Raw genomic sequence first — 22,023 nt, forward strand, 5'->3', positions numbered from 1 at the left:
TGTAAGTTTCAATATATTCACAAATTTTATTGGTAATGAGATTTTTTCAAAAACTTTATACTGATTTATCAACAAGCATTATGCTACTAACATATTGTCGTTTGTAATGTCTCAGTAACACACAAGATATAAGCATGTTGTGAAATCAATCAATTATTTACAGAATGTATTCTTCCAGTATACATGAACAATGTAAAGTGACAGTAGCAATTTTTTATAACATTCACATTCCTCTTTCCTTTGCATGCACTGAACTCACTGAAAACCCACAACAAGGGAAATTATAGTACAATACAAAACATCTTACCGCAATAACCCAATGACCTGGTGTGTGGTAAGGAAGCAATAATATATCATTTTGAAGTAATTCACTCTGTGTTTATTTAAAAAAACAAAAAATTAGAATTTCAATTATAGTTTCCAGTGAAGCAAACCATGAAATATACATTATACTGTATTTCCCAAAATCATTACATGTATTACTATTAGACTACTCCTCCACATCAAACATACCACTGTATTTGCTGTTTCAACCTGTGTTTACCTCACTGAATGAAACTGTGCTTTTCTCATGCTATGTATGAAAGTGTGTTAGCATTTACCTTCACTTTCATTTGAGTAGCTCTGCCTGAGAGAATGACAGTGGAAACTACTGCTGAGATGGCTTGTACCTGTTGACAGTCAACAAAGTTATTAATGCATTAATAATTGGGGCACGTCAAGCACATAATTAATATAGACAGACATGCAAGGGATCCTTCGTTTTACAAATCAGATACGTATATGTAAGAGTGTCCTATAAAAACAAAATGATTTGTAATCAATGTGCTCTGTCTTACTTAATTTAAAAATGTGACTAAGCTGTTCGCATACTTGTGTACAATTAATGGACCCTATGAACTGTACAGCAAAACTAGTGGGGCCCTCTATTGTATGTCCGATATGCACCTCCAAATACATTTTACTAAATTTTTGGCAGCAGTAAATACACAGAAATGTTGCGATAACAGGTGTCTGTTGATATTTCAAGGGTATTTGGACTTAAATATGTTGTGCCACATTCACGTGATTGTTTACTTATTGAATCAATGCGGGGGCAGGGAGTGTAGTAGATGCCAATTCGAGGTGAATATTGTCTTGTCCATACTGTCCTGGGTTTATGGTGCTTTATGCCATGGCCTGAAGCAAAGTGGCTGGTGAATAATCAGGAACCTGGTTAATAATTATCTAAATTCAGCTTTCTTTTTTCTCTCTCTGTGAATTATCACTCATTCAAAATAGTAGTGTGCAAGTTGACTGGATAATGGTAATAGCATAATCTCTTGTTATAACATTGTAAACCATAGTACCTGGTTTTTATATTAAACACCTACTATACATAATACAATAAATCTGACAGAAACAAAACCTAGGAAAATTTTATTCTTTCTGCGTCTTATTTAAAGTTTTACAGTAATCTCTTGCTTCAGAATGCCTCATGGGTCACCCATACTGTTTGCAATAGGATTCAACATGTGGCTTGGCAGCTGACTCTTTACTGATTCCTGAACAGCTGGTAGCTCAATATTAATCTGAGATAGATACTATATGCAGAAGCACAACTCTGTATATATGGGGAGGGGGTGATTATTGACCTTTGTGCATATGTAATAGTTTTTGGTGTTTGTAAGACAAGGTATAATAATGAACTTTGGAAAAGTTCCTGTTTGGTGTGAGAAATGTTACTTATACCTAAATGCATTCCCCTTCCTCACTCCCAGCCCTATGCATGCTGGCTTGGGAATATCACTACTGTAGTGTCAGCTTTTAAGAGAGCTTCACATGCAGAGCCGTAACTAGGGATTTTTGCACACAAGGCAAGGAACAGAGGAAGCATGTCCGGCTCTTCCCTATTGGAGGGAAGGATCCACCAACGAATTTCTGCAAAAGAGCCATATGTGCTGCCCCTCTCCATTGCTGACAACCAGCGGCAATTCGGCAACGGGTCCCCCAGTCCCTCTCAGAGGGAAGGACTTGCTGCCTAATTGCCGCTGAAGGAGAGACTTTCTGAGCCCCTCACTTTCCGTGCCTAAGGCAAGTGCCTCACTCGCCTTGCCCTCGTTACGGCAATGTTCACATGCACCACTTCTAGTATTACGGTAAGTTAAAACAAGCTACAGTACATTGGGACATTAATGCTCTATTACAATGTTTGCAGTAGCATATTAAAAGCTATAACACTGAACAGACTAGTTAGGGCTGGCTTTAGGAAGTTTGGGGCCCACCCAATTCAAACATTTTCGGCAGGGCCCCAGCAGGGATGACTTTAAAAAAAAGGAAAAAAAGGTGGAAAAAAAAAAGCCTTTCCTTTCTTAGCAACCGGTTCCCTATAAAAAGTTCTGGTTTAAGGGATGTGCCAGGATATGTATTTCTGGTACCAATAGGGTTACTATATTTCCAGATTTAAAAATTCCTCCCGGACAGCAATTTAAGAACCAAAAAGTCTGACATGTCCGGGAAAATATGGCTGTATGTTAACACTACCTACAGTTCTTTTTTAAAAAGATGGGACTGAACTAGAAATGAACTCCGCTTCACATGTGTGGGTCCCCGCCACTCCCTGGGAGTGTGCTAGAGTGACCAGATGTCCCGATTTTATAGAGACAGTCCCAATCTTGGGGTCTTTTTCTTATATAGGATCCTATTAACCTCCACCCCATCCTGATTTTTCACACTTGATGTCTGGTCACTCTAGGGTGTGCACATGTCTGGGTACCAGCTGCTCTCTTCTCCCATCATTGAAGCAGGTGTGCAGGGTTACTGCCCAGGGAATTGCAGGGCACCAGTGGACATGGGGCTGGGCAAGGGGTGCAGCAATGGCTGGAGACAGGGGTGTGTGGGGTGGGGTGGCTGGCTTCAAGCAGGGCCATAGGGGGGTGCGGCATAGATTGACAGTGCTGAAGACAGAGAAGTGCAGGAATGGCTGGCTTCAGGCGGGGGGGGGGGTGGTGCAGCAGGGGTTGGCTGGAGACAGGGCAGGGAGTGGTTGGCTGGAGACAGGGCAGGGGGTGCAGGTACAGGGGGTACAGACCACCCGATATGGTAAGTACTCCCTCCTCCTCCTCCCTCCCCCACCAGAGTAGCAGCAGCCACCTGGGGCTCCCCTGCTTCCACAGCCCTGGCCATGTACACAGCTGCCGGAGCCCTGGGGAAGCGGCGGGGCTCCAGTGGCTATTTAAAGGGCTGGGGCGTTAGAAGCAACGGGAGCCACGGACTTTTTAAGTAGCCCACAGATCCCCACAGCCCTACCCCAGGGCTCCAGCAGTGTGGCTGTGGTGGCAATTTAAAGGGCCCCCAGGCCCTTTAAATTGTCCCCTGGAGAAGCCGGGCCACCCCGGTACAGTGCACTGACTCTTGCCAATACACCGAACCGGGGCTTGGGCGCGGGACCCTCTTAGGGGCAGGGCCCGATTCAGGGGAATTGGTTGAATTGGCCTAAAGCCGGCCCTGCCAGTATATCCAGGACATTACTAGCACACTTTTCCCCCACCAATACCTAGTAGTTGCACTGTGATCTCCCATAGCTACTTAGGTTGCAGCTTTATTGTTAAAACTAAATTGGGAAGAAAGACGACTGATTCAGAACTTCTTTAATGGGTACTTTATTGCTAAAGGGTGTAGTGGGGTGTAGACTTGGAGGGAGGAAGGTTTCTATGATGTAGGCAAGATCAAGTATTTTATCCAAAACCAGAATATGAATGGCGCTGGTCTTCTTGGTGTCTGACCTTGAGCCCATGCCTCATGTCCCCATTTCCCCCATGGGGACCCACAAATATGTTTAGCACCGGGCCCACAACAGGTTAATCCATCCCTGTTTGGGGTGCAGGCTCTGGGGTGGAGTTGGGGGTGCAGGAGGGTTGCAGGCTATGGCGAGTTTGAGTGACGGGTGCAGGCTCTGACCTGGGGCAGGGGATTCGGGTACAGGAGGGGATGTGGACACGCGGGCTCTGGGAGGGAGTTAGCAACTCAGCACGTTGTATAAGAGAAAGGCGCTGCAGTGATTCCATATAGACATGGAAAATGATAGAAGACACTTTTCCATAGTCAAAATGTGAGAGGCAGAGTGTGAGGGAGGGAGGGGGCGTCTGTACAATATTTCCCGCATTCAGGCTCCCGGCTGGAGCAGTAACAGCCCCGCAGCACTTGTACAGGCTAGAGAGGAGCTGCGGTGTCTGAGCTGTGACAGTCTGGGAGCTGGGCTGCCGGTGGCTCTAAGCCCCAGCCCCGGGAACCCGCCCCCTGCTCCGGGGCTGACACGCAGCAGAACTGAAAACAGCCTCTGCCCCCCCACAACCCCGACACCCCCAGATCTGCGAGCCCAGCAGGGGGCTCATCCCGAGGGCCCCTGTTCCTCCCACTCCCCCTCCCTAAACGGGGGTTTTGTCCCCGCACAGGGTCTGGCAGCGTCTCCCCCCCCGGGGCTTAACCCCGGCTCCCCCCCCCCCACCCCGGCTCCTCCCCCACCCCCGATTTTCCCCCTTCAGCCTCTCTCCTGCCGCTGCCTACAGCAGCTTGACACCCCCGGCCAGTAAATTTCTGCCCCGCTCAGACCCTGGCAGCCCCGCTGCGATTTGCCCCCTTGAGCATTTTAAACGCCCCCCAAGAGCAGGCAGCAAATGGTGAGTAGAGGTGAGGGCAGAGAGAGGGCAGCGGCGACAGCGAGGGTTACTGGACATGCTCAGTTCAATCCGCGCATGCTCAGTGCAGCCAAAGTAGCGAATCGGGAGCGGTTCATGTTTCTGCCGTTACACCTGCTGCCCCCGAGCCGCGGCCCCCCACCGCCTGCCCGCTCCGGTGCCGCCCGCAGGGTCTGAGCCACGCAGCCCTCCCCCGCCAGCGGGATTCGAATCCCAACGGCCGCACGCGCCGAGCCTCCGTCCCGCTCTCTCCGCCAATCAGGGAGCGGGAAGGGGCGCGGCGAAGTGACGAGCTACGGCCCCTCCTCCCATAGAGGCCGCGTGTGAGAGAGAAAGAGAGAGAGAACTACGCTTCCCAGTGTGCACCGGGAGGGGGCGCGTTGTCTGAGCAACCGACCGTCACTTCCGCTCTGAGACGAGCCAGGAACTACAACTCCCAGCCTGCCCCGGGGCGCCTCCGTCCTCTCCAGCCCAGGTGAGGGCGGGTCTCTGGGTCAACCTGACACCTCCCCCCCAACGCAACTCCTCATCCCCGCCCCGCCCCCCCAGAGAGCCCCTGCCCCGCCCCCCTCCGGCTCTTGACGCGAACTCACGTGTCCCGGTGTCTCGGCCCGCCCCCCCCCCGCCTGCTTCTCGCTTGGCCTCGTCTCTCCCCACTGGGGGGGGGTGTTGGATGGAGCCATATGGAAATAGGGGGGAGGGGCAGGGCTGGGAGCCAGGACTCCTGGGTTCTCCCCCAGCTCTGGGAGGGGAGTGGGGCTAGGGGGGTAGAGTGGGGGAGGGGTTGGGGTGCCTGCTGCCCTCGCGGTGACCAGCAGAGCCCCCCCTGCAGCTTGTCACCCCAACCACACGCTGGGTGTGCTGGTGCCTGGAGCCGCCCCTGGTTCCAGCCCCTCTGCCCATGCAGCTCCCCCAGCCTGACACACACACACAGCCCCTGCACCCGCCCCACTCCAGGGCTCCTCAGCCCAGAGGTGAGCCCCCCAGCTAAGTGGGGAATCAGACGCCCCCGAAATTACCCTGGGACCAGCATGATCTGCCCTGCCCTGCTCCGCATGTATTCTGACTCGGAGTGAGTCAGTTTCCCTGTCCCAACATGTGTCCTGCCCTGTCTCTCTTCTCGTCCCCAGCTCCCTCCAAACCAGCCCATTTCCCCTGCTCCCCGGGCTGGGTCTCTGCCAACCCCCCTTCTCCCCTCCTGCCCCCAATATCTCCCTGCCCCTACAGGTCTATAGGGCTGGATCCCTCCCTCCCCCCTTCTCCCCTCATTTCCTGCCTCTGGGGGTCTATGGAGATGGGTGTCTTCTCTGCCATCACCTCTCCTACCCCCCCATATCCTGCTGCCTCTAGGGGTCTATGGGGCTGGGTCTCTCCCCCCTCCATCCCCTCCCCTGCCCCCAATATCCCTCTGGGGCTCTGTGGGGCTGGGGCTGGGGCTCTCTCCCTGCCCCTGTGCTCTCCCCTGCACACGATGTCCTGGGAGTGACTCAGTTTCCCTGGACCAACATTTCACACACCCCACCCCCACCCGACATGTCTTCCTCCACCCCACCCCATTTCCCCTGCACCCCAGGCTGGGTCTCTGCCAATCCCCCTTCTCCCCCCCTGCCCCCAAGAGCCCCTGCCCCTGCAGGTCTAGGGGGCTGGGTCTCTCCCTCCCCCCTTCTCCCCCCATCCCCTCATCCCTTCCCCCAATGTCTCCTTGCCCCAGGCTGTCTATGGGGCTGGGTCTCTCCCTGAAGCCCCGCCCCCAGCGCGGGGCTCACAGACAATCCCCGCCCGGCGGCTGTGACGTATGCTGGGTGTGATATCCTTGGGGCAGTCGGTGTAGGACGCAATCACTAGAGGCCAGAGAGCAGGCAGCTAACCAAAACCTCCATTTTATTTACAGATATACAGAGAGCTCCCTCAGCCGGTTGAAACCGGCTGAGCTATCCCTTAATAGTCTAACTCAGTTGCCATAGTAACAAAACCCATGACAACCAAATACACAACACTGGGGTTGTGACGTGCGCTGACGTGTTCACTCTCTGCAGGCGACTCATTCACTGGAGACCAGAACGACAGAAGGTGTCACGTGTCCATGGGCGGGGTTATGCAGATGATCAGTGTCTGGCGGCAGGACGGAGAGCAGCGAGAGGAACCGAAGGAGCCCGGCGGAGAGAATTCTCTGCGTGTGGACAGAATCCGGTGTGGGGAGTTCGTGCTGTGGGTGCCTGCACTGGAGTCACTTCGGGGCAGTGATTGCCACTGAGCTAGGTAGTGACCAAAGGCGTGTGAATGGGGTGTGGTGCCTGGCGGGGAGCAGCTCCTGGTGAAAAGAAAGCAGCAGATCCTGTCCTAGCAGTGGGTTGTGGGGATGTGGGGTTTTTTTTTTTTGCAACCATGAGTGGGATTGTTGTGGGTGCAACTAAACCCCCCCTTCTCTGGTGGGGCGGGGCTTCTACTATCTGCCTGGGGGAGGGGGAGGTCGAGGTCGAGGTCCATGATGTCACAGCCCATGGTAGAGGGGAGGTTGAATCATGTTTCTGAAGTGGGAGAGCAACTTCCCCGGCTCCCACTCACTCTCCACTAGGGGGCTGGGCTGGGATCTCTAGGGAGGGAAGCACAAGAAAAAACAGTCTCCCCTATGGAACCCAGGAGTCCTGGCTCCCACTCCCCCTGCTCTAGACCCCCTCCACTCCCTGGGCCAGGGATAGAACCCAGGGGTCCTGGTGCCCAGCCCCCTCCTGCTCTGACCACTCGACCCCACTCCCCTCCCAGGGTGGTGCAGGGGTCACTGGGTCGGTGTCCCAGCTCTGCTAAGGGCCGTGACTGATTTTCCCAAAGTGCTTCCTTCTGAATCCAGCACATCTGCCCCCCTCCTGCCCGGTCACTGCCCACCCCCGTGCGGGGGCACCAGCACTGTGCCGGGTCGTGATGGGAAATTGTCCAAGCTGGCCCAGGAGAGATGTGTGTGTCCCTGCTGCCCCCTGCTGGTGGGGCTGAGCCCCACTCTGTGTGTGTGTGTGTGGTGGCGGCGGCTTTGCAGGATTTTGTATCCTGCAGCAAGTGATACACACACACACACACACACACATTGACGCAGAAATGGACTCTCAGTCCCAAGAACACTCACACACAACACACCCAGAGGGGCATGCTAGCCCAACCCCCAAAGAGAGAAACAATCACACCCCCAGCCACACTCACAATCACACACACAGCAGAATATTCACAATTGTGCTCAGAGACACAACGGCACACAGTTCACTCCCACTGCTCCCAACACAAGGACCTCCTGCCCCACACAGCCTGTGCCGAGGCCTGTGGAACTCACTGCCACTGGACAGCTACCCATGAGAATGGACCTTTCCAGGAGCCCAATAGACATGGCCATGGCGACAGAGGGGGCTGGGCTCCCAGGGTCTGACCCGGGCTGAGACTGGTTCTGACCTAGAGGGGTCTATCCAGCAGGGGGCAGCGTGACCCACACACAGACCCACCAGAAGCACCTTTCTTAGCGGGTCTCCGAGGCCATCCCCCACGCTGCCCCGGTTGGGTAACAAAGGGGCAGTATGGGACTCTGGGCCGTGTCACAACCCGGCCCCAGCCCCTCGCTCCCACAGTGCCAGGGAGAGAACCCAGGAGTCCTGGCTCTTCCCCTGACACACACCCTAACCACTGGACCCCACTCCGCTCCCAGGGCTGGAGATAGAACCCAGGAATTCTGACCACCAAACCTGCCCCCCCCCGCTCTGACCACTAGACCCCACACTCCCCTTTTAGATTTTAGTCCCGCTGCCTCTTCTATCCACCCACCCCACCTGTCCATCCCTTTGCTGCAGGTTTCTGGGGTGTCACCCCTGCTCTGCACTCCCCCAGTGCAGCCCAAGGCTTTTCCTCCCCCCAACCACACATCCTCCCCCTCCTCGTGCTGGATCGTCTGCTTGGCCCCCTGCCCCCTCTCGGGGTGCACTGTGCGGCGTGGCTGGGGATTGTGCAATGGCCCAGCACCAGGCAACACAGAACGGACACCACATGCTCTGCCCCACCTCATCGGAGCTGCTTTCCAGGTGCATCGCAGCCCAGTGCCCTGCACCTTGGCACTCCTGCCCCACAGGGGGTGAGCTGCAGCCCCCGCCACACTCCACAGAGGGGAGAAGTGTCAGGCCAGCCAGCCCTTGTAACGGGGAAATCACCACCTGGGTCGACGGTATGGGGGCTGTGACATACAGAGAAACAGTTGTTGCGCAGAAAGAGGGCAGCAGAGCATGCACACACACACACACACACACAATTGCAAACATACACAAACACATGCATGAATCCAGCCACACACACACACACTTGCTAATATACACAAACACCCGCACAAATCCAGCCAACATCAACACAACTGCTAACAGATGCAAACACATGCACAAATCCAGCCACATGAACACACACACTTGCACAGCCACAAACACAACCCCCACAGCTGTAATAACACCCCCCCACACACAAAACCCTTACAGAAAACCACACAAACACATGCAGAAATCCATCCATCCACCCACACCCATACAGTCCATCCCCACTCTGTGCACACACCTTGGGTCACTGCGACACTGAATACTTCAATTGGATGGGGGGCCCAGCACCATGGATATTCCCTGCCCCCCAGGGCTCACAGGGGGTGGATTGGGGGGGTACAGGGGGCATGATCCAGTGCCAGCCAAGGGGGGGTTAGAGATGGGATGGGGGCCGTGGTTTCTGCACCACCCAATTCCTGACACAGGCTCCTTCTAGGATTTGCATTTCTTGGTAGTTTTCACCCCATCATCGCTTCCTGCCCAGCCCCCCTCCTGCTGTGCAAGATGGTTCAGGGGGGGATGGGAAGAACCCAGGAGTCCTGGCTTCCAGCCCCACCTGTGCTAAGGTACGAGACTCCACTCTAACCCCAGCACTGGGACTGGAAGCTAGGAGTCCTGACACCCATCTTCCTTTCCTCTAACCACTAGACCCCATTCCCACCCTTTTGGGGAGCCAGGACTCCTGGGTTCTGTCCCCAACTCTGGGAGAAGAGTGGGGTCTAGTGGTTAGAGCAGGAGGAGCCAGGACTCCTGGGTTCTACTCTCAGTGCTGCTATGTGACACTGGGCCTGTTTCTCCTCCCACTTTTTGGGTATGGAGCCTGTAAACTCTCTGGGGCATGGCCTGTCTCTCAGTGTGTCTGGGCAGTGCCTGGCCCAACGGGGCCTGATCTCAGCTGGGGCAGGGACTGTCTCTGTGTCTGTGCAGCCCCAGGCACAACGGGGGCCTTGATTCTGCCCCGGTCTCTGTAGGTGCTGCTGTTGTACAGATAAATAATCATGGTACTAGAAGCTGTGGCAGTGCGTGAGTGCACCACCATTGCCGTGCAAGGGCTAAATGTGATTCTTATCCTTGTGACACACACATTCCCCGTGCACCCTTTCTCCCCCCGTCCCCGGCTCCCTGATTCTCTGCCCTGAGCCCCTTGTGCTGCTGCCCTTGTCAATGGCAGCGCAGAAAGCCCTAGTGCCAAAAGAAGATGGGCACTAATTTTGCAAAAATCGGTCACACCAATAGGAAACCAGCCCCAGCAGTTTGTGACTTCACTTCCCAAAATTAGATACACACACACACACACACAAACACAGAACCCTGCTCAAACCACCCCCTTTGCCAATGCATCACCTCACCTCGTCCAGGGATGTCTAGGTGGGAAACTCCATGTGGGAGCGGTGATGGACGGCACCATCAAGGTAGGTTCTGGAGATGGTCCTCCAGGTACGGGCGTCTCGGCTCCAACTGGCACTGGGCTCACACTGGGCTGCGTTCAGTTTCTCTCTCTGGTGTGCGCCCCGGCTCCACAAACGCCCCCGCCCCCTGCTCTTTCCTTCTGGTACAAAAATATCCTCTTCCTTCGCCCCAGAGAGAGACACCCACGGTGCTGCTCAGCACATGCCTTCTCCCCACCTTCCCCCCATTCCCAGGAGCGTGCGGGAAGAGGGTCAGGATTGGGGAGAGCCCGTGTCCCGAGGGGAGGGTATGAGGGGGCTTGTCCCCTCCTTGGAGCATGGAGGTGCCAGTAGGCACCTATGGATGGTCCCCTCAAGCAGGGCCAGGATGGAAATGGGAGGCATGTGCCCCCAACATGGAGAATCTGGGGTGCAACCTTACTTAACGGTCAGTCTGTCCTTTCTCTGACTCTCCCATTCCAGCTTCAACTAGCGCTTGTGGTTCATTCGTTCTTTTTCGTTCCTTTCCTTCTCTAGCTTGTATGTTCTTGCTTTCTTCTTTCCCCTCTACCTTTCACGCTCTTCCTTTCTTTCCTTCTTTTTCTAATGTTTTTTTCTCTCCCTTTATTTCTTTCTCTGCCTTTCACGTTCTTTTCGCTCTCTCTCTCGCTGGTTATTTTTTTCACTCGCTCTTTTTCCTCGCTCCTTCCAAGCCAAGTGTGTTCTCCTCGCACACAGATTTTGACAGGTTTTCCTTCTGATCAGCAAGTGGATTAAGCACGTCTTCAGTGGGGGGTTGGCATGGCAGGGAGCAGGCTGGCCGGGTGTCTTTGTGGCCGTCTGCTGGTTCTCCCCTCCTCTGGCCCTGACCTCGGTTGCTCTGTAGCTTTTAAGCCTTCCCTTGGAGCTGTCAGCACCAGCCGCCTCTGCTCTAGGTGCCCAGAGGAGGAGAGGTGCTGGGCTCCAGCCTGGCACTCTGCCTCCCTCCTGCCTAGCTCTGACACGCCTTCCTTCACGTGCCATGTGGACCAGAGGTAACATGTGGCTGCAAGTAAAATGGCCAAACTTGTGGGCATCAGGTGAAGCTGTGAGAATCCCAAGCATCTGGTGAAACCACAGGAATCAGCAACCAGGGAAGCAAGTTTTAGTGCCTCAACCCTAGTGGGCAAGTCACCCAGCAGGAGGGGAAAGATTTGCTCTTGCACCACTGGAGACAGGGAAGTTGAGCACTGGAAGCTCCAGGGCTTTACCACAAGCCAACACAAGGTCCCACTGAGATTTGAACTCAGATTGCAGGATTCAGAGTCCTGAGTGGTGCCCGTTACACCATGAAACCAGCTCACCCTGCTGTTTCTGGACATTGGTGACTCTCACGGGGCTGGCTCGTGTAAGGGGCTGTTGGCCCCTTACTAAAACTTAGTGGGGTTTTTGGTTGGCTAGTTCCCAGTCCCAATAGAAGGGGGAAGGGCCAATGGGAAATCAGGACCCTGAGACTGACAATCCCCAGGGGCAATGGGGAGAGGCCAAAGCTCCAAGTTAGCCGCACTGACAGGCCAGGCAGTGTAATGAGGGAGTCCCCAGGCCACGGGGTCCCATCCTCCGTGGGAGCTGGAGCTGCCTGGGCCAGAGTGGGGCGGAGCTAAGGAGAGAGCAGGAGCCTGAGAAGAGCTGGGGAGTAGAGCTGCACCAGCTGGGGAGAACCAGAGCAGATCTGTGCTGGGAGCTGAGCCACAGCAGCACGAGCTGTAGAAGCTGCCCAGGGAGCAGATCTGTGTGGAGAGAACAGCTGCAGCATGCGGAGCCAGACTATTGGTCAAAGGTGGTGGGGAGGTGGTGACCTCACAGAGAGATGCTGACATCAGCCAGGCAGGACAGGGGCAAGGGGCCAGGGAAACCTCAGAAACCCCTGTGGCTTTGCTTCAGCAAGTCTCCTTCTCCAGGTCTCTCTTTGAGGACTAAGAGAGTATTCGGGTTCACGGACGTGAGCGCCAGGAGGAACCTCTTTCGAGTTTTCTCCTTCCCTTATAGTGATTTTACTAGAAAACAGCCGTCCCTGTTTAGAAGGTAAGAGCCTCCTTGAGGTTTGAAACCTGTTCGGTCTGATCCATCTGGTGACAGTTGAATTCTAGGCATGGAAAACATGACCTTAAGGAGGCAGAATTTTATTTCACACTTGGGATTTTGTCCCATAGAATCAGTGGGGACATTAGGGTTTGTCCTTTTTGTTTCACCTTTTCCTCCATCCATCCCTCCCTCCTTTCTCTTCATCTCTTGCTTCTTTTGTCCTTTCTCCTGTTCCCCTCCCAACAGCAGGAGCGGTGTGTGTGTGTGTGTGCGTGTGTGTGTTGCGGGGGAGTGCTCGGCAGCTCCCACTCTGGGAGGTCCACCCAAAAATGTGGGGCTGAAATAGTGCTCGGGCAGTGATCCCCACCGGTGACCTGGGCCATCCTTTGGGCTCTCTGGTGAGAACCCTCAGCCTCCCGTCCTGTCTCTACCCTGATTGGCTGAGCAGGGGGTTATTGACAGGGAGGAGACTCAGGTCCTTGTTGTTCTCTTTTAAGACCAAGGAAATAAGTCATAACCAGTTCTATGTTTGATGAATTTTGCTGCTTCGCTGTATTAATGATCTCTGAGCAGTTCATGATTCTCTCTAACATTGCAGTTCTCCTCAAATACTTGATGAATAATTACTGTGCACTGTTGTTGGTCTGGAGCTCATCTGAGAGCACTTTATTCAGGTCATTCAACGTCTGAAATTCAAGATCTGATGGTTAGTTTGAAAATCAGGGCTCTTGTGTCCTACTCCCAACTCTTCCACTGACTGGCTGTGTGACCTAAGACAAGTCAATTCTCCTTTCTCAGCCTTAGCTTCTCCCTCTTTCAAGTAGGGATACTAATGATCCGCTCCTACCAGGGCTGGCTCCAGGCCCCAACATGCCAAGCACATGCTTTGGGCGGGATGCCGCAGGGGGCGCTCCACTGGTTGGTGGGAGGGCGGCAGGTGGCTCCAGTGGACCTCCCGCAGGCGTGCCTGTGGATGCTTCACCGGAGCCGCGGGACCAGCGGACCCTCCGCAGGCACGTCTGCAGGAGGTCCACCAGAGTCATGGGACCGGCGACCGCCAGAGTGCCCCCCGTGGAGTGCTGCCATACTTGGGGCGGTGAAATTCCTAGAGCCACCCCTGGCTCCTACCTACCTCACGGTAGGTGGAGGCAGCGCCGGCTCTAGGTTTTTTGCCTCCCCAAGCAAAAAAAATGTTGTCTGCCACCCCCATCCCCTTGCTGCCCGAGCCCTGGGCTCTCCCCTCCCCACACCTGCACCCCCTGCCTCCCCAGCTCTGGGCCTCCCACCACTCGCACCCCCCTGCTGCCCCAGCCCTGGGCTCTACCCCCTGACCCTCACCCCCCTGCCACCCCTGCCCTGGGCTCTCCCCCACACACACCCTGTGCTGCCCCAGCTCTCGACTCTCCCCTTCCCCCTACCAGTGCTCCCCACTCACCCCCCTGCTGCCCCAGCCCTGGGCTCTACGCCCTGACACTCACCCCCCTCCCACCCCTGCCCTGGGCTCTCCCCCACACACACCCTGTGCTGCCCCAGCTCTCAACTCTCCCCTTCCCCCCACCAGTGCTCCCCCACTCACACCCCCCTGCTGCCCCAGCCCTGGGCTTCTCCCCCCACCTGCACCCTCCTTCCGCCCCAGCCCTGGGTCACTGGTAACTTGCTCCCAGTTTAATAGAATAGAAAAAAGAGAGGATTGAATGTGTAACAGGGAGTTTGGTAAATCTTGGTTATTTTATTTTTGCAACAGGCTCCTGTCCACCTCCAGTAGAGTTTTCAGTCCCAATGGCAACTTACTTACCAAATGTAATACAGACTAGTCCATGCCTCCCAAGTGGATGTGGTTCTTGTTCTTCTGCACATTGTAGCCCATGGAGGCCAAGGACCTGCAAATGTGTCTTCATGTGCCTTTGTTTCATTGATGAAAACATAAACTAGACACTTAGAGGATTGGAACTGATTTCGTCGGAGGGACATGTTTGCTAGGTTTTTATGCATTTGCACAGGGAAGTGTTGAGTGTTTCCATTCATTTCAGGCATCCCTAGTCAGTGGAGCTCCTGAACATAATGAAAATGGATACGTAATTCTTTTTGTTGAAGGACCAGGCTTTTAAGGGGGTACTTGGATTTGAACCAAGGACCACTTGATCTGCAGTCAAACACTCTACCACTGAGCTATACCCCCCAACAATTGCATTGGCAAGTCAGTGATCTTAAGGATCTTGAAACCTGAGAGTGGAGTTTGTTTCTTCCACACCAGTGTTGCTGTCTGTGCATTCCGGAGCTATGGGGTGAGTGGGGAAGGCCCACAACTAGCTTGTCAGTATCAACAAAGGAGCAGCCGACATCAGGACCAGTGAGACGTGCTGGTGGCCCATCAGGAAGAATCCACTCTCCCAGAGACTTCTCGGCGAGGGCACGGTACACAATGGGGGCTACCTACCCGCCACGTCCCAGCAAGGATCTTTCTAGTCCCACTTCAGTGTTACCCAATTTCTAATCAGTCTTTGGCCCAGATTCCCTCCCTGAGCGGCACCAGCACATGCCTGGGCCCCCTGATAGTGTTAAATCTGCCTTGAGCTGGGACCCAGCTTGGCAAAGAGCCTGCAGCCCCCTCTGTGCTGGGGAGTGAGAGCAGCCCTGGCACAGGGCAGGGCAGCCCTGAGGGAATGAACCCAATGTGCCCGTGAGGCCCTGATCCAGAACCTCTGCCAGGCAGCTTGTGCTGCTCGGGCGTCTCTAGTCTCCAGCGAGGATTCAAAGCTTCTCTGCTCCAGGGGAACCCCTGGGGGAGGGAGGCAGGGCTCCTGCAGGATAAATCTTCCCGCCAGCAGAGCTCCGGTCCCCTCCTCATGGGCACAGGGCGTTGCACACGGCACCCACCACATGCACACACCCCTTTGTGGGGAGAATCAGCTCTGGGATATTGGGGTCAAACCTTTCCCACCTCCTCCCTGCAAACCTTCTCCTGGCTTCACTGAGGGAATGGGGGCGTGAGGGGCTAGTGTGGTAACAGCAGCAGCGTGGCCGTGGGGCTCGGCTGGTGGCTGGGGCCAGTCACCTGAGCATGATCCCAGCCAACCCCAGGAGATGGACCCGGGTCACCAGCCCAACCCACCACGCGGCTGCTGCCGCTGCCCCATTAGTGCGCGAGCTCCCACAGACCACGCTGGGGAGAGCCCCCAGCTGCAGGGGAGACGCCCCTGAGTGCCTGGCAGGGCCCAGCTCCTGGCTGACCTGCACTGCTGGGGGTCAGGGGGGCTGGGTGACAGGGGGGCGTTGGCTCTGGGGTGAGACTGTCACTTCCCCCTCGCCAAGCCAACAGGATCACAGCAAACGAAACCAGCTTGGCCCACAGGGGAAGAGTTCAGTCCAGGGCCTGGTGCATTCTGGGAGCAGGGGCGGTGCAGAGAAAGGGCAGATACGGGGCAGCTCTGAACACTCCGCGCAGATCTGCCTGTCCTGTCCTGCAGCCCCTGTTACAGGGGGCTTTTAGCCATAGTTTTAATCAGGCCAATAAATTGAAACAAACCCCTTTTAAATCATTGCTCAGACCGAGTCCTTCACCCACATTCCTTAGGGCATTGGGTGTTTCATTTCCTGCCTCAATTTCACACAGAGACACAATTTCCTTTGCACAGATCCATGAACAGCAAAACCTCCCTGTGTCTCTGGTCTGAGCCAGGGCGTTCGATTCCAGTGAACCCTCCTCTCCTGCAATGCGATGGTCAGACAGAGGGGACGTGGCACCTACATCCCTGGCAGGGAGATATTGGCTCGGCTCTTTCTTTCTGCTGCTGTTGTTAGTCCATGAAACATCAAGGGTGGAATGCAAGGCTGAGTTCATGCACCAGCCCCCTGCAAAAATTTCAGTGCCCCAGAGAAATCCAGCCACCTGCTATTGGAACGATGTGCTGGAGAGTTGAATGGGAAAGGGACTGTCTGAATTGTCAGAGTGGGGAATGAACAACAATCTACAGCAATGTCATTAACACAAACACACTCTCATCCTGCTCCAGCTGGAAGGGAAATGGGCAGGAATTGTCGCTGTTCAGCCAAGGACACACTTACACTAATGCAGCCATGAGTGTGCTGGGGAAGCTGGTCTGAGCAATTTGAAGTGACAATTCAGTGAGAACAGAATCATTGTGTAGTGTAGCAGCTGTATACCAAATAGTTGTGACTGAGTGGTTAAGGCGGTGGATTAGACATCTGTTGGGAGGTCTCCCTGCGCAGGTTCAAATCCTGCCAACTACGCCTGCACTGTAGTTATTATTACTGTAGTCTTAGTGCCTGAGCATCCAGAATGCAAACTGGAGCCAGATCTACTTGCACTCTGTTGACACTTAAAATGCTGCTGTGGCACTGCTATAGCACTTTGGAGTAGACAGTGACTGGAGAGGTTTTCCCCATCCATCTAATAGCTACATGGACAGAACAATTCTTCCTTTTCTTTAGCACTATCTAACCCAGGCTTAGGTCACCTTAACTCTATGGGTTGGGGGGTGGGGGTGGTTCACACCCTGAGAGACATCGCTCTGCCAATGAAGTGCCCAGCTTACACCAGCCCTTAGATCCCTCTTGGTATTTCAATGCAGGCACTGACCTGTGAGAGGAAAACATCAGCTCACAAACACAGAGATTGAATTCCTCACATTTAATCTTGCTGCACTTTCCAGAAAGTCACAAAATTCAATTAATTCTTGCTAGGACAGAGAAAAAATATGTGACACTAAGTTTTTGGCTTGGGTAAATAAAATTAAGTGTTTAATCAATATAGTAAAAATCTGTCCTGATTCCTCTAACTAACACCACAACGTGAAATAGGAACAGAGACAAATCTTGCCAGTGACAACTAATTTCGCAAATGATCTTCCCATTATTAATTTCCATGCTGCCCCCATTGGAGGTCTGGGCATCTCCAGTGTCATAGCTCTGCATTCACCTTCCTCTTAGAATTGTTCTCGGACATTTGCCTTCCTCTGCAGCATGGGGCTCGAGTCACTTGCTGGAGGATTCCCTGCACCTTGAGATCTTTAAGCCACGATTTGAGGACTTCAGTAACTCAGACATAGGTTAGAGGTTTGTTACAGGAGTGGGTGGGTGAGATTCTGTGACCTGCATTGTGCAGGAGGTCAGACTAGATGATCATAATGGTCCCTTCTGACCTTAAGTCTATGAATCTATGAATCTAGTCCCAAATTTGGAAAATTGTGCAGTTCAGAATGAGAATAGTGACCCCGTCTCCTTCCTGCACCTGCTCTACATTGCTCCACAGCAGCTTCTCCACCTGCAGAGTCACCCCAGCACGGCAGTGCAGCCGCCCAGGGTTCAGCAGAGGCCCCTGGCAAGTACAGTGGGTGCAGCCAACAGCCTGGTGTGCCTGGCCGTGAGGCAGCTGTAAAAAAGCAACCCTCCCCCCACAGAAGTACAGAGACTGAATTCCCCAACTTTAACATCATGACCCCTTGTAGAAAGCCACACGTGTCAGTTGTATTTTCACAGGGAGATGCAAGTGACACCAATTTTTAAGTTGAGGAGATAGTTATTAACCTCACAAAAATATACTAAAGATCCCTCAACATAACACCTGAAAGTGAAATATGAACAGAGACAAACCTTGTGAGCAAAGGCTCATTTCCCAAACGATCCTCAAAATGTTACTAATTCCCACCTCTCCTCCACAGGAGCTCTGTGCAGTGTAACTGTTCTGCAGGCAGCTTCCCATTCAATGCTGTGTTTCCAGACCTGGAAATGTACCAACGACAGAATTTGAAGAGCAAACCTGGCTCCCCACACCAGGCGGGATTTGAGTGTTTTGTCCCTGTCACTTAGTCTTTGTCAATAGTACAGACGCCAGGGGCAGGACTCCAGGCTTTGCTTAAGGGATCCTGGCACAGGGGCTGTGGGGGAGAGAGGATTGTAGATTCTCACCTGCGCTCTGGAGAGGAGGTAATAATTGAAGGGGACATTTTTGACTCCTCCCCTCCTCAGTGTCCCAGGGCTGGAATTCTACATTCCACAGGGCCAAATGAGGGGGTCATGCCACTTGGTTAATCATCATCAAGGGTCTACAACCTATCCTGAAGGACGATCCCTCACTCTCACAGATCTTGGGAGACAGACAGCCCCACAACCTGAAGCAAATACTTACCAGCAACCACACAACAAAAACACTAACCCAGGAACCTATCCATGTAACAAAGCCCGTTGCCAACTCTGTCCACATATCTATTCAGGGGACACCATCATAGGACCTAATCACATCAGCCACACTATCAGAGGCTCATTCACCTGCACATCTACCAATGTGATATATGCTATTACCAGCAATGTCCCTCTGCCATGTACATTGGCCAAACCAGAGAGTCTCTACGTAAAATAATAAATGGACACAAATCACATGTCAAGAATTATAACAGTCAAAAACCAGTTGGAGAACACATCAATCTCCCTGGTCACTCGATGATAGACCTAAAAGTCGCAATATTACAGCAAATAACCTTCAAAACCAGACTCCAATGAGAGACTACTGAATTGGAATTAATTTGCAAACTGGAGACCATTAAATTAGGCTTGAATAAAGACTGGGAGTGGATGGGTCATTACACAAAGTCAAACCATTTCCCCAATTTATCCCCCTACTGTTACTGACACCTTCTTGTCAACTGTTGGAAATGGGCCATCCTGATTATCACTACAAAAGGTTTTTTCTCCTGCTGATAATAGCTCACCTTAACTGCTCACTCTTGTTATAGTGTGTATGGCAACACCCATTTTTTCATGTACTCTGTGTATATCTATATCTTCCTGCTGTATTTTCCACTGCATGCATCTGATGAAGTGGGTTTTAGCCCACAAAAGCTTATGCTCAAATAAATTTGTTAGTCTCTAAGGTGCCACAAGAACTCATCTTTCTTTTTGCAGATAAATTAATGGAGGTTAAGTCCATGAATGGCTATTAGCCAGGATGGGTAAGGAATGGTGTCCCTAGCCTCTGTTTGTCAGAGGGTGGAGATGGATGGCAGGAGAGGGATCCCTTGATCATTACCTGTTAGGTTCAGTCCCTCTGGGGCACCTGGCATTGGCCACTGTTGGCAGATATGATGCGGGGTTGGATGGACCTTTGGTCTGACCCAGTATGGCCATTCTTATGTTCTTATGAAGGGAGGGGCAAAGGCTTGTGACACAGTTGCTGTAGTGTAGTGGTTATCACGTTTGCCTAACATGCAAAAGGTCCCTGGTTCAAAGACAGACAGAAACATGAGGGCTTAATTTTCCCAGCTCCTCCTGGCCTGTCCCTGCTGTCAGGGCCAGCTTTAGCAAGTGCAGGGCCCAATTTGAACTGTTTCAATGGGGCCCCGGCAGGGATGACTATATATATAAAAAAAATGTAAAAAACACATGGGGCTTGTACTCACCGGTCAGTGCTCTGAGTCTTCACTCGCTCCAGGTCTTCGATGGTACTGAAGGACCTGCCGCCAAAGTGCAGCTGAAGACCCAGAGCAAGCGAAGGACCCACTGCAGAAGTGTGGCCGAAGACCCGGAGTGCTGCCAGGTGAGTAAAAATTTAAAAGGTGCCTCTAGCCAAGGAAGAGATTCTCACTGGGTGCGGGGCCCTCTTAGGCACAGGGCCCGATTTGGGGGAATTGGTGGAATTGGCCTAAAGCCGGCCCTGCCTGCTGTTGTAGGAGTAGCAGTGATTTCAATGCTCAAAAGGTCTGTTATACTTCCCCTGCTCCCACTTTTGTCTCCTGTCCCTCTCTGAATGCCTGTGAAGTGGTTTTCCCCCTCCCGCTCACTCCTGGAATGCTCCTGGGATGAATGTTCTGGTTGAAGAGCAGAAGAGCTTCCAGGTAGACAAGGTGTCTGGGACTCTAATTAGGCAGCAATCACACACCCAGAGCATGGACACTGCCCAAGGTGGCGTGTGACCAACCAGATGCAGACAAGTCATCTCTAGTCGCAGGCCATGAGGTGCAGGCCCTTAAAAGGGGAAGGGGCCCTGTGCTCAGGAGAGCACTCACAAGCTTGTACCTCCAGTGAATGCCCTTTGCCCGGACCGCCTGGCCAGTGGTTCACAGCGTTGTATTTCATTGTGCCTCAGGGAGACTTACCTTCATCGCACCATCCATAGCTGCGCTGTGGGACACTTACCTTGCAGAATCCAGACATCTCCACTGCTGTGCCTGTCTTGGGAGCATGAGTATGCAAGTGTGAGTGTGACACCACCCCCCCTTCTTCTTTTGAGCTTAGCTGTCAGTATAACAAACGTGCTGCTTTTTGCCAAACTCTGGTGGGTCATTAGTGCTCCCTACGCTGACTAGCTGGCCCAATTTTGGGTAACACCTGCGATAACTCCAACCCCTGCATGGCAGACGGTGGTGAAATGAGCTGAGGAAAAAGCCTTGGCATCAACAGGGGAAAGCTAGAGGACCTTGGCCAGTCACCTTTTGAAGCCTTGTGGCTTGGTCTCCTCTGCCCTGGGAGGTTGGCCTATGGTGGCCAGCTCTTCCTGCTGGCTCCTCTGTGTGACTTGCCAAAGGAGGGAGTGAGGCAGGAATGGGGCAAAAGAGGAAAGTCGAGCTGAGGAAGGCAGGGCAGAAGCTAAGGCCTCAGTGCAGCTAAGTGGGGTTAGTAGAGCGTCACCAGTCGTTCTGCAAAGCCTGGGGAGGTGCGGTTGGCTACTGGGAGGCAGAATCCTGTGCCTGCCTCCTGGCTTCCCAGGGATGGCTACTTGCAGCCCAGGAGAAGGATGGTTCTGGGTGAAAGGAAGACAAGCAAAGCTCTGGGAGGAAATTTGGGTGCGGGGTGCGGGCTCTGCACTGGGGGAGGGGGTTGGGGTGCAGGAGGGGTGGCGCTTACCCCGGGCACTGCAGCTCCCAAAGTGACCGGTATACACAACCCTCTGGCAGCAGCTCCTAGGTGGGCCGTGCCAGGGGGTCTCCGTGCGCCGCTGCCTGCAGGCGCCACCCCCAGAGCTCCCATTGGCTGCAGTTCCTGGCCAATGGGCACTGCAGAGTTGGTACTTGGGGCAGGGGCAATGAATGGAGACACTCCCCCCGCCCCAGGGGATGCTGGGACATGCCGGCCATTTCTGGGAGTGGCACAGAGGGATGGAGGCAGAGTGGGGAGGGAGCTACCTTAGTGCTGCTGGCACATCTCTGCACACCCATTGGGGAGGGGAGCAGAGGGCCTCCATGTGCTGCCTGGGGTAGGGGCAGAGGACAGAGCTGCCTCCCCTCCTGGGTCTATTACAGGAGTGGGTGGGTGGGGTCTTTTGGCCTGCAAGGTGCAGCAGGTCAGACTAGATGATCACACTGGTCCCTTCTGACCTTAAAGGCTCTGAGTCTAAAAGGGAGAGGGAAGTAAACAAAGTTTTTTAAAAAAATAACCAAACATTGTAATACCAGGATAACTCCACCAGCTCATTGTACAGTCCCACCCCATTCTTCCTCTATTGTGTGTTGAATGAGCTGCAGGACATTGATTCTCTCATTTCATTGCTAAACTGATACAATGTGACTGAAATAAAAGCATTTCCCAGCAGAGAAAACATAAAAACCT

At 53.5% G+C, this 22,023-nt stretch overlaps 1 non-coding gene across 1 annotated transcript; it reads right to left on the reverse strand.

Annotated features, from left to right (window-relative positions):
- Nucleotides 1–14,569: 14,569 nt before the first annotated feature.
- Nucleotides 14,570–14,641, reverse strand: TRNAC-GCA. Its single transcript has one exon. It is a non-coding gene; the product is annotated as a tRNA-Cys (tRNA).
- Nucleotides 14,642–22,023: the final 7,382 nt, after the last annotated feature.

The sequence above is a fragment of the Mauremys reevesii genome, linkage group 12 (assembly GCF_016161935.1).
Source record: "Mauremys reevesii isolate NIE-2019 linkage group 12, ASM1616193v1, whole genome shotgun sequence".
Lineage (NCBI taxonomy): Eukaryota > Metazoa > Chordata > Testudines > Geoemydidae > Mauremys > Mauremys reevesii.